General features: G+C 34.1%; 1 protein-coding gene across 3 annotated transcripts in view; it reads left to right on the top strand.

Annotated features, from left to right (window-relative positions):
- Positions 1 to 17,048, top strand: part of PIK3CA (phosphatidylinositol-4,5-bisphosphate 3-kinase catalytic subunit alpha) — an 86,349-nt gene that overhangs the window by 19,432 nt on the left and 49,869 nt on the right. Inside the window, exon 2 of one of the 3 annotated variants that reach the window (XM_042903404.1) lies at positions 15,789 to 15,932. The exons of 1 other annotated variant lie outside the window; for it this stretch is intronic. The gene's annotated coding sequence lies outside the window, so the exon portion shown is untranslated. Of the gene's footprint in view, positions 1 to 15,194; positions 15,933 to 17,048 lie in introns of those variants that run through there. One more of the 3 variants, XM_042903406.1, reaches the window with a different exon arrangement.

Here is a 17,048-nt window from a genome sequence, read left to right as displayed (position 1 = left end):
GTTATACAAATTTTACATTGTCAAGTAATGGTAACATTTACATTCTATTCTACAACCATACTTAACCCTGCTTATGTATTGTCTATAGGTAGATTTTAATAGTTGAAACTAATGTTAGTTATATTAAAATGATTATGTAAAAATGTTTCATTCCACAACTAAGAATCCTAGGATTAGATTTCTTTATGTGTTCAACGTCATGAGCCACACAAAGAATATTTTTAGCATTCCAGTCACATGGTTCCTCTTTTCATACACTGTATAAGTTTCTCAAAATTGTGCTGTTTTGCCTCATATTTTGAGCATAATTTTATTATATATTTTGAGTTTTTCCCCAAAGTTTCCAATTGCCTTTTTTTCTATTGTAAAAATAGTCATGTACATTCTTTATATACATGTCTTTAATACCACTAATAACTCCTCAATTTCCTCATCTGTTGCTTAGAGCCAGTTGTATTCTTTTTCCTAAATATTTTTTACTTGGGCCATACAGATTTCATCTTCTAGCTTGGGTTTATTTCTTCCTACAATTGATAAAACTTTATCCTAGGATTGCTTTTTCTTATTACTTATGTTGTTTGGCCACTGGGCCAGTTCCACCATTTCTAGTATAGGATATCTTCTTCTTTCTTGACTTCCATCTGTGGTTGGCTAGAATAATAAATCAGGTCCCTCAGAATTGATTCATGGAAGGAAAACCCATGGAAATACCTTTATTTTTTTTCTTTACACATGATAATTTGCTGAGCATAGAATTCCTGGTCAGTTGTTTTCCAACAGATTTTAATTACTGCAGAGTTTTTCACTTGTTATTTTTTTAATTCCAGTGCAGTTAACATCCAGTGTTTCACCTATATAATATTCACCACGGTTATTAATGAAAAGAATGTTTGTTGCCAGTCAGATAATTGTCCCTTTACATACTACCTATTACCTATTTTCCCCCTGTGGAAGCTTTTAGGCTCTTATCTTTGTCTTTTATCATATAGTATGCAGGATTTTTTTTTTCCATTTATTCTGCTCAGTTGTCTCTTTTAATCTAAACATGTAGGTCTCTCCAGCTCATATGTTTTTTATTTCTTTAATTTTCTTTCTCCATTTTTCTCTTATTTCTTCTGGAATAACAAGTATTTGGTTGTTGGACCTCTTTGATTCATCTTACATCTGTTTACCCCTTATTTTCAATACATTTCTTTTGCTCTGTGTTTTAGCAGTTTTTTTTTAATTTTGAAAATCCAGTAGGTGAGATAGATCATTTAATCTGCATTTTATTATGAATAAAGATGAGTAATTATCTGATATTTTTGGCAACTTGCATTTCTTTCTCTGTGAACTCTCAGTTCATATTCTTCTATCCATTTTTTATTGGGTGGTTCCTATATATACAGTAGGGATTTCTCCCATTGTTAATTATATGAGTAGCAAATAATTTTTACTAGTTCATCTTTTATCTTTGCCTATGGTATTTTTCGACTACATACAGGAATTTTTGTTTCTGTGTAATTGGATTTATCAATCTTTTTATGGCATCTTGATTTCACTTAGGAAAGACTTATATGTAGAAGGGTCATCTCATGTGTTCTTACTGTATTTTTATGTTTTTTTTTACATTGTGATTGTTATTCTAAGTAGAATTTATCTGAATGTAAGTTGGGAACCCTCTCTTTTTTTCAAGTGTCCAACCAGTTATTACAAATGGTCTTTTCTCTATTGATTTGAAATGACATCCTTATTTATAATACATTCTGTGTCTATTTTAAATTTTCTGTTCTATTGCTATGAACATCTTAACCATGTAATTATTGTGATTTTATTATATATTTTAATATTTGGTAGGACTAGCCCCTTTTCTCTCCTTTCTTTTTTCCCTCCTCTAATTTCTCCTGAGTTTTCTGCTTTTCTTTTTTTTTTTTAACATTAGAATCAGCATAATAAGTTCTGCACACACAAATCATACTAGTATTAATTGGGATCATGTTAAATGTATAGATTATTTAAGGGAGAACTGACATCATTATGAATTTGAGTCTTCCTATCTAAGAACATGATAACGTTTCTCCATTCCTTCAAGTCTTTTGTTTTACTCAGAAACATTTTAAAGTTTTCTTTATCTTAAAGCAGTAAAAATTAAACTTTTCCCCCCTCCAAGTGGCTATCAGTATCATCTAGTAAATAATCTATCCTATTACCTCACTTAGAAATTCTGGGTTTTTTTTTTTTTTTTCCCATACAAAATTGCAGCAACTACTTGTGTTCATTGCTGTACTAAGTTCTGTTCTCTGGATCTGCATCAGCCAATACTATATATACTATTTTTATAACTGAAGCTTTAATGCCTACTAGGCTAGTGTCCCCTCATTATCCTTCTTTTAAACACTCAGTATAATAAAAGCTATTATGAAACTTCTTAGACTGTTTTAAAGGCTCTCTTTCACACACACACACACACACACACACACACACACACACTCTCACACAGAAAACTACACCCTCACTTCAGGTGTTAATTATCTTATGTAAAGTATTAGCTATTGGATTGAATAGTTTGTGAAAACATACACCTGCATACTGCACAAATGGCATTTATTCTAGAAATACAATGGGTCATATTTTTTTTTAATTTTTTTTAATGTTTATTTATTTTTGAGACAGAGAGAGACAGAGCATGAACGAGGGAGGGTCAGAGAGAGAGGGAGTCACAGAATCTGAAGCAGGCTCCAGGCTCTGAGCTGTCAGCACAGAGCCCAATGCGGGGCTCGAACTCATGGACTGTGAGATCATGACCTGAGCCGAAGTCAGCCACTTAACCGACTGAGCCACCCAGGTGCCCTACAATGGGTCATATTAACACTAGGAAATCTGTAACGCGCATGTACACATACATTTTCTTAATCACTCACACATAAACACATAACCTTAGTAAAAGATGACTTGACATACTAAATAGTAAATGTCCCAAACCAGAAGCTTTAGTCAGGCTTAATAATGAAAGATTCACACTCCATTCATGTTATGAATAACATAAGGAACAATCAATAACTTCTCTTATTTGTGTTGGTGTGCAACACTGATACAGTTAGACAAGGGAAAGAAAATGAGTATAACAAAGGAGGAGACAAATTATTATTTGAAAATTTTGCTTTTCATTTTGTATATCCATTTCTGTATCCTAACTTCCCATTCATATCCTGCCCTCCAAGTGTAGCCAATGTTAATAGCATGTGATTAATTCTAGGGCAAGGGGAAATAGAAGAGGATAAAGGAATATAATCTGTATTTTTTCATTTTATTCGTGTAGAATTATAATCAGCATTTTCTTTTTAAAAGTATATTCTGAGTCTATCATTATATTCCCTTTTTAAATTTGTATTTAATTTTCATCATTAAAATAATTGCATCTTCCAGTAATCACAGAATGATGAGGTTGGGTGATTCTCCTCCATAGGAAACAGGCACAAGAATGCTGGAGTAACCATAATAATACCAGTGAAGATATATTTTAAAATAAAGAGTAATACTAGAGACAGAGAGATACATTTCATAAATGTAAGGGAATGAATACAACAGGAAAATATAAAAATTCTAAGTGTATATCAGTGTAACAGAGGCACAAAATACATGGAAGCAAAAAACCAACAAAACTGAAAGGAGAAATGGTTCAACATTTAGTATTGGAGATTTTAGTACACTTCTGTCAACAATGGGTAGGATAAGTAGGCAGAAAAACAGGATAAATAAGACTTGAGTAAGGCAAGTTGACCTAATTGACATCTACAATAAATTATACCCAATGCATTCAAAGTGGATTTGAAACATTCATCAGAATGAGCCATCTACTGACCCACACACATAAAATGTATTAGTAAATATAAGAAAATTGAAATTATGCATTGTGTTCTGCAACCACAAGGAATTAAATTTAAAAATCAACACAAAAAAATCAGTACAGAAAGAAATAAGGAAAATCCCCAAATATGTAGAAATTAAATAATGCATTTCTAAGTAACCCATGGGTGAAAGAAGAATTCACAGGGGAAATTAGGAAATATTTTTACCAAATGAAAATAGAAATACAACAACATATGAAAATAATCAGTATATAGCTAAAGCAGTGCTAACAAAGAAATTTGTAGCTTTAAAGACCTACTAGAAAAGAAAGGTCTAAAATCAGTGATCTAAGCTGCTGCTTTAAGAAGCCAGCAAAGAAAGAGTGAATTAAACCCAAAATAAGTAAAAGAAAGGAAATAATAAAGCTCATAGCACAAATCAAGGAAATAGAAAATAGAAGATCAATGAAAAGCTGGTTCTTTAAAAAGTTCAATAAAATTAACAAACCTTTAACTAGAATGATCAAGAAAAAAGGAGATGCAAATAAACAATATTATCTATTTTATAGATACTTAAAAATATAATAAAGGAACATTATGAACAACTTTACACTAACCAATTTGACGACTTAGATGAGGTGGAAAAATTCCTTGCAAAATTCAAATGACCAAAATGGACTCAAAAAGAAATAGAAAATGTAAATAGACTTACATAAAGAAATTCAATTAGTAATTTAAAACCTTCCAACAACAAAAAAAAATCCAGACCCTGAAGGCATAGCTGGTAATTCTGACAAACATGAAAGAATTAAAAATACCAGTCCTACAGAAATTTTCAAAAAATACAGGACTAAAAAATGTCACAACTCACTTTATGAGGCCAACATTACACACTTACCACAACCAAATGAAGACATTGTGAGAAAAGAAAAATAGTAGCCAATATTCCTCATGAACATAAGACACAAAACCCCTTAACAAAATATTAGCATGTTAAATCTAGCAGTATATAAAAAAAATAATACATCATAGCCATGTGGGATTTATCCTAGTAATGTAAGGCTGGTTTAGCTTCCAAAAAATCAATTCAGTGTAATATACCATGCTACCAAGATAAAGTTGAAAAAAATATATTTGCATCCCAGTAGATACAGATGACAAAATTCAGTACAGACTTACAATAAAACCTCTCAGCAGAGTAGGAATTGAAGGCACCCTCCTTAACCTGATAAAGGATGTTTATGAAAAAACCATTAACATACTTCATGGTGAATGATTTTATGCATTTCCACTTTAAGATCAAGACAAAGTCAAGGATGTTTGCTGTCACCACTTTTATTCAGTATTACACTGGAGGTCATGCATGGCTGGTGCATTAAGGCAAGAAAAAGAAATGAAAGGACATACAGAATAGAAAGAATGAAGTAAAATTATTCACAGGTGGCATGTATATAGAAAGTTCTAAGAAATCTGCAAAAAAGGATGAGTATGTGAATTTACAAGGCTGTAGAAGATTGTTAATAAACAAGAACTAATTGTATTTCTACATACTAGCAATGAATGATCCAACAATGAAATTAAAAAACAAAAAACCACGGTAATATTGTGTAATTACTTAGAAATGAATTCAACAAAAGATATGCAAAACCTTTACACTGAAAATTACAAAGTATTGCCGACAGAAATTAAAGAAGACCTAAATTAATTGAGAGATACACCATGTTTTTGAATTGGAAGAGTAAATATTGTTAGGGTGGCAGTTCTCATAAAACTGAGCTATAGAGTGAATGCAATCCCAATCAAAATCTTGTCAGTCTTTTTCATAGGAATTGGCAAAATGATTCTAAAATTTATATGGAAATGCAAAGGCATAAAGTAGCAGCCAAAAAAAAATTTAAGCACAGTCATCTAAGGACTTAAAATACCGGATTTTTAGAATTGCTATGAAGCTACAGTAGTCAGAATGGTTCAGTATTAGCATAAGGATAGACATATAGATGAATGGAGGAAATTTGGAATCTAGAAATTGAACCATACTTAATAGGATAATTGATTTTTTACAAAAGTACTAATATAATTCAAGGGGGAAAGAATAATCTTTTCAAAAAATGGTTCTAGAATAACTAGATGTCCATTTGGAGAAAACTTTTTTTTTTTTTTTTTTTGGAGAAAACTTTTTTAAGTTCATTTACTTTGAGAGGGAGAAAGAGTGGGAGAGAGGCAGAGAGAGAGAGGGAGACAGAATCTTGGGCAGGCTCTGCACTTTCTACAGAGCCCCACGTGGGGCTCAAACTCACAAACCCTTGAGATAGTGACCTGAGCATTTGGAGAAATTTTTAAAAAGATCCTTAACACAATCTTCACACTAAACCCCAAAAATTCATTCAAAATGGATCCTAGACCTAAACATAAATGGTAAAAATGAAAACATCCTACTAAGTAAAAGAAGCTAGACACAAAACATTGCATACTGAATGATTTCAGTTATGTGAAAGTCCAGAATAAGAAAAAACATACAAAGACAGAAACCAAATTATTAGTTACCTAGGACCTGGGGTAAGAATGAAGATTGAGGATTGACAACAAAGGGAGAAAACTTATAGGGGTAGGTAGCTGTTTTTAACTTGATTGTGGTGGTAATTTTCACAACTGTTACACATTTACCAAGACACATTGAACCAAATTTTAAATTACCTCAGATAAATAAAAATACAATCATGTTATTTTAAATTACTACTGAAAGGGGTGCCTGGGTGGCTCAGTCGGTTAAGCGTCTGACTTCAGCTCAGGTCACGATCTCGCGGTCCGTGAGTTCGAGCCCCGCGTCGGGCTCTGGGCTGATGGCTCAGAGCCTGGAGCCTGCTTCCGATTCTGTGTCTCCCTCTCTCTCTGACCCTCCCCCGTTCATGCTCTGTCTCTCTCTGTCTCAAAAATAAATAAACGTTAAAAAAAAATTTTTTTAATTACTACTGAAAGATTAATTAAAAAGTTTACCACTCCTCCTTCCTCCCATCCTGTCCCCTAAACTTGTCTTGCCTTAAGTAATTCTTCAGGAAAACCACTTTCAACTATTTCAGCTGCTCATATTTACCACTTATAATAATGGGGTATATTGCTATCTCTTGGTCCACCAATATTTGACATCCATTAATTTCTTCTTATAACATGATTTTACCTCTTTTAATGCCTTACTTTGCCTTATCTCATGTCCTAGTATATTATTTCTGGCTAAATATACACTTAGTGTTTTTATTATTATGACCACATAATATTATTCAGTAATGAAACAAATAGTGCATGTGGTTATATCTTTTATGGTACAATATTTTTGTGTTTATTGTTTAAATTAATTACCTCATTTAAAAATTTTGCTTAGTTAAACCATCATATCTGAGTTTCTTTCCACATGCTTCGAGCCTCTTTGTAATACCATTCACCCATGAGATAGTTTGGTTATTTTCCAAAGATACCTTCCTAGAGACCTCAGTTTCTCTGATTTAATCTTGACTGCTCCCTAGGTCTGTTTCACAGCTGTTTCGGTAAGACTTCTCTTTGCTCTCATCCTGGAAATTCCCTACACCTGCTTCCTGTGTTGCAGCCTTCATTTCCTGTACCCTATATCTTCATGGTTTATTCCCTCATTTACAGGAGCATATCCTTTAGTGGCTTCCTGAAAAGAGATAACTGAGAGGTAAATTTTTTGAGATTTTTGCATACCTGAATATGTCATTTTCTACTCCTACAATTATGTGATATTTTAGATGAGTGTAGAATCCTAGATTGAAAATCATTTTTACTCAGAATTTTTACAGTATTCTTTTCTTCTGGTTTCCAGTTGTGCTATTTAGTGGTCCAGTGCCATTTCTGGTTCCTGATCTTTTATTTATTTATTTTTCTCTTTGGAAGTGTTTATTATCTTCTCTTCATGCCTTGTATTCTGAAACTTTAAAGCATTGTATTTTTCATTTATTGTACTGTGCACTATGTAGGTCCTTGCTTCCTGCCGACTTAACATCCTTCAGCTCTTGGAAACTTTTTGCCTTTTTTGATATATTCTCACCTCTGTTTTCATTGGTCTTTCTGGAATTCCTACAAATCAGGTATTAAACTTCCTGGATTTCTTTTTCTAATTTTTTACCTTTCCCTTCTATTAATCATCTCTTTCTCTTTTTTCTGCCTTGTGGAAAATTGCCTTGACTGTAACTTCAAGTTTTCATTGAACTTTTTTTCAGCTCTTATTGTCTAATTATTCTTTTCTTGTTGATTGCTCATCTGGTAAATGATAATAGTATTTTCTCTTAGAATATCTTAGTTTTCTTGACATTTTTTTCTGTTCCATCATTGTTTCTCAGCACTCCTATGATGTTTTGGTCTCTGTCTTTAGTATTGGAGACTTGCCTGAAACGCATAAGAATTTTTGACTGTCATTCATATTTAAAAGAATTTAAATTTTTTTTTAACTTTTTTTTATTTATTTTTGAGACAGAGAGAGACAGAGCATGAACGGGGGAGGGTCAGAGAGAGAGGGAGACACAGAATCGGAAGCAGGCTCCAGGCTCTGAGCCATCAGCCCAGAGCCTGACGCGGGGCTCGAACTCACGGACCGCGAGATGGTGACCTGAGCTGAAGTCAGACACTTAACCGACTGAGCCACCCAGGCGCCCCCATATTTAAAAGAATTTAAAGGCTGGTGGGAAATAGAGTTTGAGAGCAGAGCTCTTGTCTGTTGGTGGACCATGCTCTAGGAAATCCCTAAATGTCATGATCTTTCTCTGGGTTAGTCAGTTTTGGATCTTTTTCTGGAGAAAATTTATCATCTCCTGTGTAGAGCTGCAAGTGCTCTTGAGCCATACTGAAGAAAGGGGCTTCGAGTCTTTCTTATAATCTTCTGGTTTTAGTCACAACTTTACCCTTATCTACTTCTGTGTATATTTAAGTCCAAAGTCCCTTGGGCTTAATTTTTCCAGAAACTCTACCTTCTGAGTTCTGAAGGATTGGGAAGTCATTGACTACACTAAGTGGACTTAACCTGGAATTCTAATAGTTCCAGGTATCTCCTAGCTCCAAACCTTTCTGAGGTTAAGAATTGGCTTGCTTCTTATCTATAGGCACTTAAATTTAATATTCCTCATCTCAATGAGCATTCTCTCTCTCTTTTTTTTTTTTTTTTTTTTTTTTTTTTTTTTAGCCTGTCTATATGTTATGGTTTAGGGTTACAGTTTTCTGGCTTTATCAAAGAAGGTGTTTGTTTACCTTATTCTCCTTATTTGGGAGTGATTGGAGGCACAGAGGTTTTTACCCTGATATTTTGAAATCAGAAGTCTGATTTTTTTTTTATTGTTTTTAATGTTTTATTTATTTTTGAGAGAGAGAGACAGAGCATGAGCAGGGGAGGGACAGAGAGAGGGAGACACAGAACTGGCAGCAGGCTCCAGGCTCCACAGTCACCACAGAGCCCAACGCGGGGCTCGAACTCATGAACTGTGAAATCATGACCTGAGCCAAAGTCGGAGGCTTAACCAACTGAGCCAACCCAGGCGCCCCTGTTTCTTCCCTTTTTATAAGCACACTGTTCTACAGCTCTTCCTCAACCTCCTTGTGTATTTTGGTGTTCTTTTCGTATTAGTACACATAGATCTACATCATTCATCTTAATAGCTGTGTAGGATTTCATAAATTACACTACTATAATTTACATAATTATTACCCTATTAATATGAGGTTGTTTCCAGTTTTTGCTTTCATGAACATTGCCTCTTTGAATATTCTTTAACCTGCTTTTTGGTAAATTTGTACAAATATATCCATATAATAACTTCTGCTGGGAGATTACCTAGCCTAAGAATATGTACATTTTAAATTTTGAATCATATTGGAGTGCCTGAGTAGACCAGTTGGTTACATGTCCAAGTCTTGATTTTGGCTCACATCATGATCTCACAGTTTGTGAATTCAAGCCCCACGTCAGGTTCTGTGCTGGCAGTGCAGAGCCTGCTTCAGATTCTCTCTCCCTCTCCCTCTGCACCTACCCTGCTTTCATTCTCTCTCTCTCTCTGTCTCTCAAAATAAATAAATATTTAATCATATTGTTAGAATTGTCTTCTAGAAAGTTTACATTTCCACCAACTTTCTAAGAGTGCTATTTTTACAGTCATGGGTTTCATCAAGCTTAATTTTTTTTTCAATCTGATAAGTAAAAAATGGGAATATATCATTGTTTTTATTTTCATTTTAAAATTATTGCCTTAAGCTTATCCCATTTAAATTTCCTTTTCTGCAAACTATTTGCAATGCTTTCTTATTCATCTTTTTCTTACTGACTTGTCCAAACTATTTGTAAATTACCAAAAATAAATTAGCCTTTTGTCCTATCTGTTGTAAATACATCTTTACCAGTTTGCCAGTGGTCTTTGAATTTGGTTTGTGGTACTTTTGCCAGACCAAAATCTTTTACTTTTATTTAGTCATATTTGTCCACTTTTTTCCCGTATGTCTTCTTGGTATTATACCATTAATATGTAAATAAACCATAGTTTTCCTTTATATGAACAATAACCAATTATATAATGGACGAGAAGAACTCATTTATAAAATTAACAATAAGATCACTTATCTAGAAATAAACTTAGTAAGCCATAGCAGAACTTACATGAAGCAATCTTTTAAAACTCTACTGAGAAGGCAAAGATTTCTTGGACAAGACACAAGAAGCACTAATAAAAGAAAATAAGATGAATAAGACTTTATCAAAATTAAAATTTTTTGCTCATCAAAAGACAGAATGGGAAAAAAAATATTCTCAGTTTTTACTGAGTGACAGAAGTGACAAAAGAACTTACACCAGAATATATAAAGAACCTCTGAAATCAACATTATAAAAAATCAACTACCAAATACAAAAATGCATACTCAAACAGACATTTCACAGAAGATAAACAAATGGCCAGTGAGCACAGGAAGAAATTTCAACATCATTAGTCATCAGTAAACAGTAAAACACTATGGTTTTAATTTGTAGAGGTACCACTACATACCCACTAGAATAGCTTAAATGGAAAAACTGATACCACTAACTAGTTATGAGGATAAAGAGCAACTGGAATTCTCACTTATTGCTGGCAGTAATGCAAAATGGTCAGTCACTTTGGAGAACTGGTAGGTAGGTAAACATAATGTTTACCTTATGTATTGAGAGGTCCCCAACACCATCCCCAGGTTTGTTTGCTAGCCAAGAGGACTCATAGGACTTGGTGTGTAATCATATGTATGATCAAAGAGTACAAACCACAGTCAACAAAAGGAAAAGGTACATGGGGAGAAATCCAGGGGAGATTATGTGCAGGCTTCCAAGGGTCCTTTTGTAGTGGAGTCACCCAAGGTAGAGTTAATTTCCCCAGCAAGAAGTTGAGACAACATGTATGAAATGTAGACAACCAGGAAAGCTTGTTAGGTTCAGCACACAAATGTTTTGAGGCTGATCCTTCTGCCCAACACATACCCAAATTCCAGAAGGCAAGCAGATACTCAATATAAACCATATTGTTTTCATTAACAGTTTAGGCACAGTGAGCCACTTTTATCAGTTAGGGAGTAAGAATTCACTAAACTCCTTGATCCAACTTCCTAAATACCCGCCAAGGGCCAACTTTGCAAGCAGGCCTTCTTAAGGACAAGTAGTCAGTCTGCATACCTTACAACCCAGTATTTTACTGCTGAGTATTTACCAAAAGAAGTGAAAGTATATGTCCACTAAAACAAAAAAACTAATGTAAGAATGTTCGTGGCCAAAACTGGAAACAGCTCATATATTCAACAATTGAAGAATGGATAAATGAGCTGAAATATATTTTGGTCTGCTACTTGGCAATTAAAAAGAATTAATTGGTCATATATCCACAGCATGCATAAATCTCAAATGCAGTATGTTAAGCAAAAGAAGCCAAACACAAAATAGTATATACACTGTATAATTCAGTTTATATGAAGTCAAGAACCTGCAAAAGTGACCTATGATTACAGAAATCAAAATGTGATAATCAAGGGGCAGAGAGAGAAATGAATTGCAAAAGAGCATGAAATAATGTTCCGGGTTAATAGATATGTTCTATATCTTGGTTTGTATGGTGGTTACATGGATATAAAAAGTTGTTGAAAGTCATCAAACTGAACACTTAAGCTCAGTTAAGAACACAGTGCAGTTCACTGTAAGTTAATTACAGTACAATTAAAAAGTTAATACTAAGGAACATTGAAAAACAGAAAACTGTAAGTACATACTTGGATAGGAAGTATGCCTCCCTAAACTAGTAGAAATCAGAGTTTCTCAATCAAAATACCAGTTTTGCTTTGATCTTTGTTTTGACTTTAACGAAATGAATCTGAAGTTAATTTGGAATTAGAAACCAGGTTTAATGGGACTGAATGGAAAGCATTTGGGCTGAATTGAAAGGATAGGTATGATTGAAATGGCAATGAATAGGCATAGAGGTAGGAGAAAGATCATGGACCCTTTTTCCAAAACCAAAAAAAAAAATCTGTAAAGGAAAATGATCTAGAAAGCTTAGAGCTTGAAGTGTGGGGGGAAAGAGAGTAAGGGGGGGAGCATAGTTGTAATGGTTGGTGAGGCTTTGAGTTTGAACTATATTCTGTAGATACTAGAAATTCACCATATTATTTTAATTGAGTAGTGATGTGATTAGGTAGATGTTTTAGGTAGCCAGTATTCCTCACACTGGCTAATTAATTGGGGAGGGAAGAAACTAAATACTGTGCTTTCACGGCTTTTTGCCTTAGTTCATACAGCACTTAGGCTGCTGCTCATTTTGTACCAGTCAGAAATCCTATCATTCATTAAGCACCTTTCCCTTAAGCGCATACATACGCTTTGTCCTGTAATTACTATATTCTGCTTTTCAGATTGTAAGGTATTAGAACTCTATTCTTTTCACCTTCATTTATATACACATATGAATGATCTTTTCCCTCTTCTTTTCCATCAGTCATCCCTTCACTTTAATTGCCAGTGTCTTATAGATAGCAATTACTTTATGAAGGCTTGTTGAATTAGAGACCTATCATTGTTCCATATGAGAACTCGTTAGGGTTTAGAAGTGATAGAGAAGATGCCCCCCCGCCAAAGTGATGCATTTGAGGGTGATTTAATGGGTGGAAGTGACATCATGCAAGAGAAGTTGAGAACTCCAAAGGGTCCAGCCTTGGAGATTGAGAGAGTGGTGGTGTCATGAATACACAGAGTAAGAGGTACCAACAAGAAAAACAATTAAAAGAGGCCAGGAAAATATCCTAGAAAGATTATTTTGACTTTTATTGGGGAAATTTGGGGGGAAATTTTAAATCATTTAAAACATCAATAGTTCCTTACCTTTGTAACTTTTACCTTTCAATTATGAAGATATTTTAAGACAAGATATAGAATACGAACCTGAGAACTTCCTAACATTTAACGTTATGGAAATAATCCACTTTTAGACTGTTCTCTACATTATTGCAGTGACTTTGTAATAGATTACTCAAATAGTGAAGGGGAGGTAGGGGTGTGTGTGTGTGTGTGTGTGTGTGTGTGTGTGTGTGTGTCTGTCTGTCTGTATTTTGTCCTGGGAAGATGACATTATGATTATGACAGGACAGAACAAAAGAGCAGTACTGAAAATAGTTAGATTAAAGGTTGTTTTTCTGTCACCACACACCAGATATGTAGAGTAGTAAAAGCAGATGGACAGTTCTGCTAGTTTCGGAGTGTTCGAATACAGAAAAGAAACATTCTGTTCCATTTATTCAGAAAAGGAATTTCTAGGCTAAATTACTGGTTTCAGTAATAAGTTTCATATTCTGACCAAAGAAACATTTTTTTTTTACCCTGGGGATAATGACTCATGCTCTTCTCAGAATTTTGCTTTTGTGCAAACTAAAGTGCAGTCATAAATACAGCACTGTTATTTGGATCTTAGTGCTAATGATACCATTGTGAGAGACTAGTGATGGGTAAGAACACTAGTATTGTAAAGCCAATTGAAACAAAGGGACCAAGCACAGGTTTTAATTAGCCGATTCCTAGGGACGTTAAAGTAGATTTTTTTTAAACTAATAAGCTAATTATTGTGGTTTTGTTAATTACACTTTAAAAATAGAGCCCATACTTTTATCTTAAAAGAAAAAAACCCATCATTTTGAGGTTGAGACAAAAGGTGAATTTCTGATTTCCAGTATTGACACTGGGAATACTTTATAGAATTTTTCTGTGCCTTTTTTTCTTATGCCCCACCAAATTGGTATGAGACTATCAAACTGTGATCCCTTAGACCATGAAGCCACTGTCAAATGATAGGAAGTATAAGCATTGACTAGATGAAATTAAAAGTTTAGACAGTCCAGTTTTAGTTTAACCTTAATCTTGCAATTTTAGAAATAGCAGTTTGAATGTGCTCTTTACCATAATAGATGCTCTCACTTTAAATTTTTACCTAAGCATTCTCCATCACGTATCCATCCCTGTAGTAAGCATTACTGAGCGCAAACTCAAAAGTCCCTTTTATCATCCCCCACAATCTCTCTCTTTGCACACTCATTCCCTTTGAGTATAACTCCGTAGTGAGGGTCCAGAATTTTAGCCCCTTTAAATTTTCTTCTTCAAACTTTCTTACATCTTTCTCTGTGCCTTTAATTTCAGCAAGATTACCTAATACATTATAATGTGTGAAGTAGTTGTTGGGTTAATAGACAGTTTAATGACTTAGGTTAAATAACTAGTTCCTGTCAGTTGATACATTTTCTAAGGAAGCAGTTTAACTTAATGAATTATTATAAGGTATTTTTTATTGTTTAAACTATATACCTTAAGTGGCCAACTGGTGACATTGAACATCAATGAATAAAATAGAAATACTGTATGTACTGATTGCTTATGTTGCTATTTTTACACATTTACACCCATTTCAATTTGTCATTCTCATTGCTCTCATTTTAAGGTATAGCAACTGTAGTTTCCCAGACATACAGTGTATTATACTATATTAAGTATAAGTTAACAGTAAATGTTTAAAATGCAAAGACCATCTAATATATCTCTTTCATCATTAAATGGATTCTGAAGTACTGTGCCCATATTAGAGTGGCTGAAAAAAAATGATTTTTAAAAATGTTTGCGCTTCCATGCCTCCACATTGTTGTTGCTATCACTCATAGAACTCTTCTGTTCACATGTCAGTAGGTGATGCTTGTGCTGAAAGTAAGCCCCTCCCTCTCTGATTGCACTTCTGGGAGGTCTGTGTTCCTTTGCTTCCAAACAGCTATTCTGCATTATTTAAAATTTTGCTTTAGTGAAATAGCCTTTTTATCAGAGATCAAATATTGAAGGATGATAAATCATGATTAAAGTTGGTCAATAATTCAGTGGAGTTTTTTGCCCTTACTATTAAATACTAAACTATTCTGTTATTGCCAGAAAATGGAGCGGATGGCAGATTTTGGGTTTACAATGTTGAGTTGGTCAAAAATGAAAATAATACTCCAAAGCAAAGAGACCTTCTGTGAAATAAATCTGGTGAATATATTGGGTCTGCTAGTACCCCCAGTCAAAGCTAGCTCTCCTTATTGGACTGGACTAGACTGAACATTTACTATTTTGTCACTTGGGGGTTCTTTTCTCTTTGTCTGTGGCCACAAACTACTCATTCTGAGGAAGACAGAACAACTGGATCTACTGAGAAATCTGTAGCTAACTCAGGTCTCACTTTATAATGGCAGTAGACTCATCTTTTCACCATTGTCAAGAAGACCATATGGTTAATTGGTGGAGTGCAGGCAGGTTTTAATGCATCTAGACACTACCAGGCTACCACCAGAAGGAATAGTACTTGACTAGAAGCCCCCGTAGTAGTTAAACTATGTCTTCATCCTGTGACATAAAGAAATAAGATAGCTGTTCATTCTTGGTGAATATAGAAAACAAAAGGGAACGCTGTGAAGCACGTGTTTTCCCGAAGTTCATCCACCCTCACCCATAGTTGCAGGAAGACTTGGAAGAAGATTGTTGAAGTATTCAAAGCCATGGAAAGGCTTGTGAAGGAATTAAACTATACCAGATAAGTAAGTAAGTAAGTAAATAAATAAATAAATAAGTAAATAAGTAAGTAAATAAATAAATAAGAAAAAGTCATTTGATAAACTTTAGGAAGGAAGTTTGTGGCTTACGGAAACATTTTGCCTTCAGTGTGTTACAGATCTTTAAAAGAATAAAGTCAAGTGAGCTGGAAGACATATTGCTAGGGTTACCTTTTGCTAGATGTTCTTAATTCAGATGTTTAATCTGGATATTCTTAAACTTTTTAGTGAATTTATCCAGCTAGGACCTGAATAATGTACTCTTTTGTCTCTTCTTTTTCTGTACATCACTAGCAGCTAGGAAATAACAGTTTTACAAATCAACCAAATCCAGGATGGTGTTAGCTTCTTTAGGGCAAGAATGAATGAAGTTATTTTTGGTGAAGTCCCAGGCTTTTGAAAGAGAGGGGAGAGTTAGTTTTCATACAAACTTTAATCAGAAAAGTTAGAGTCCTTTTATACTTCTTAATCCGTCAATCAAGAAAGAAACAATGTGTGGTTGGCAACATCTGTGTAATTCCAAGTAATATATTGATATTCTTCCTGAAGTAGATAGGACATGAGTCTCATTTGTAAAGGGGAATTACAAAGGACTGTGAGCCCCATATTTTGGGTATCATCAGTAATAAGTTTATAAACTTACTTATGAAAGGTTAATCTTTCAGGCCCTTTTCTCTTTATGTTCCATGGGAGCTAAAATATTTGATTAGCAGGAAATTAGAGTAACATTTCAAGAACCCCTCCATATTTTGCATTTCCTTCCTTCCTGGGCTGGTCTCCATTGATCTGATATTGGTTAAATTTTCATGAAGGCAATCAGGTGCATAATTAAGGTTCTATTTTCCCTGTATTGTTGAAGAATACTCTTGGCCCTTCAATGTAGAAACAGCTATAAAATTTAAATACCTTAGGGTTATTTCTCTGTTTTATATAAAGATACTAGTTTGTAACCATTTATAAGGAGAGTGGTTTTTTTCCTCATTAAAAACTTATCCTCCAATATGAGGCAGCTGACTTTGACATTTTGTAAATAAATTGTTCTTATGCTTAAAAAAAAAATTATCCTCCACATTATACCAAATTTCCTTTAAGTGAACCAGA

This window comes from Panthera leo, chromosome C2 (assembly GCF_018350215.1).
Source record: "Panthera leo isolate Ple1 chromosome C2, P.leo_Ple1_pat1.1, whole genome shotgun sequence".
In the NCBI taxonomy this organism is placed as follows: Eukaryota; Metazoa; Chordata; class Mammalia; order Carnivora; family Felidae; genus Panthera; species Panthera leo.
Note: the sequence above shows the minus strand (reverse complement) of the source record. Positions and strands in the feature narration are given on the sequence as shown.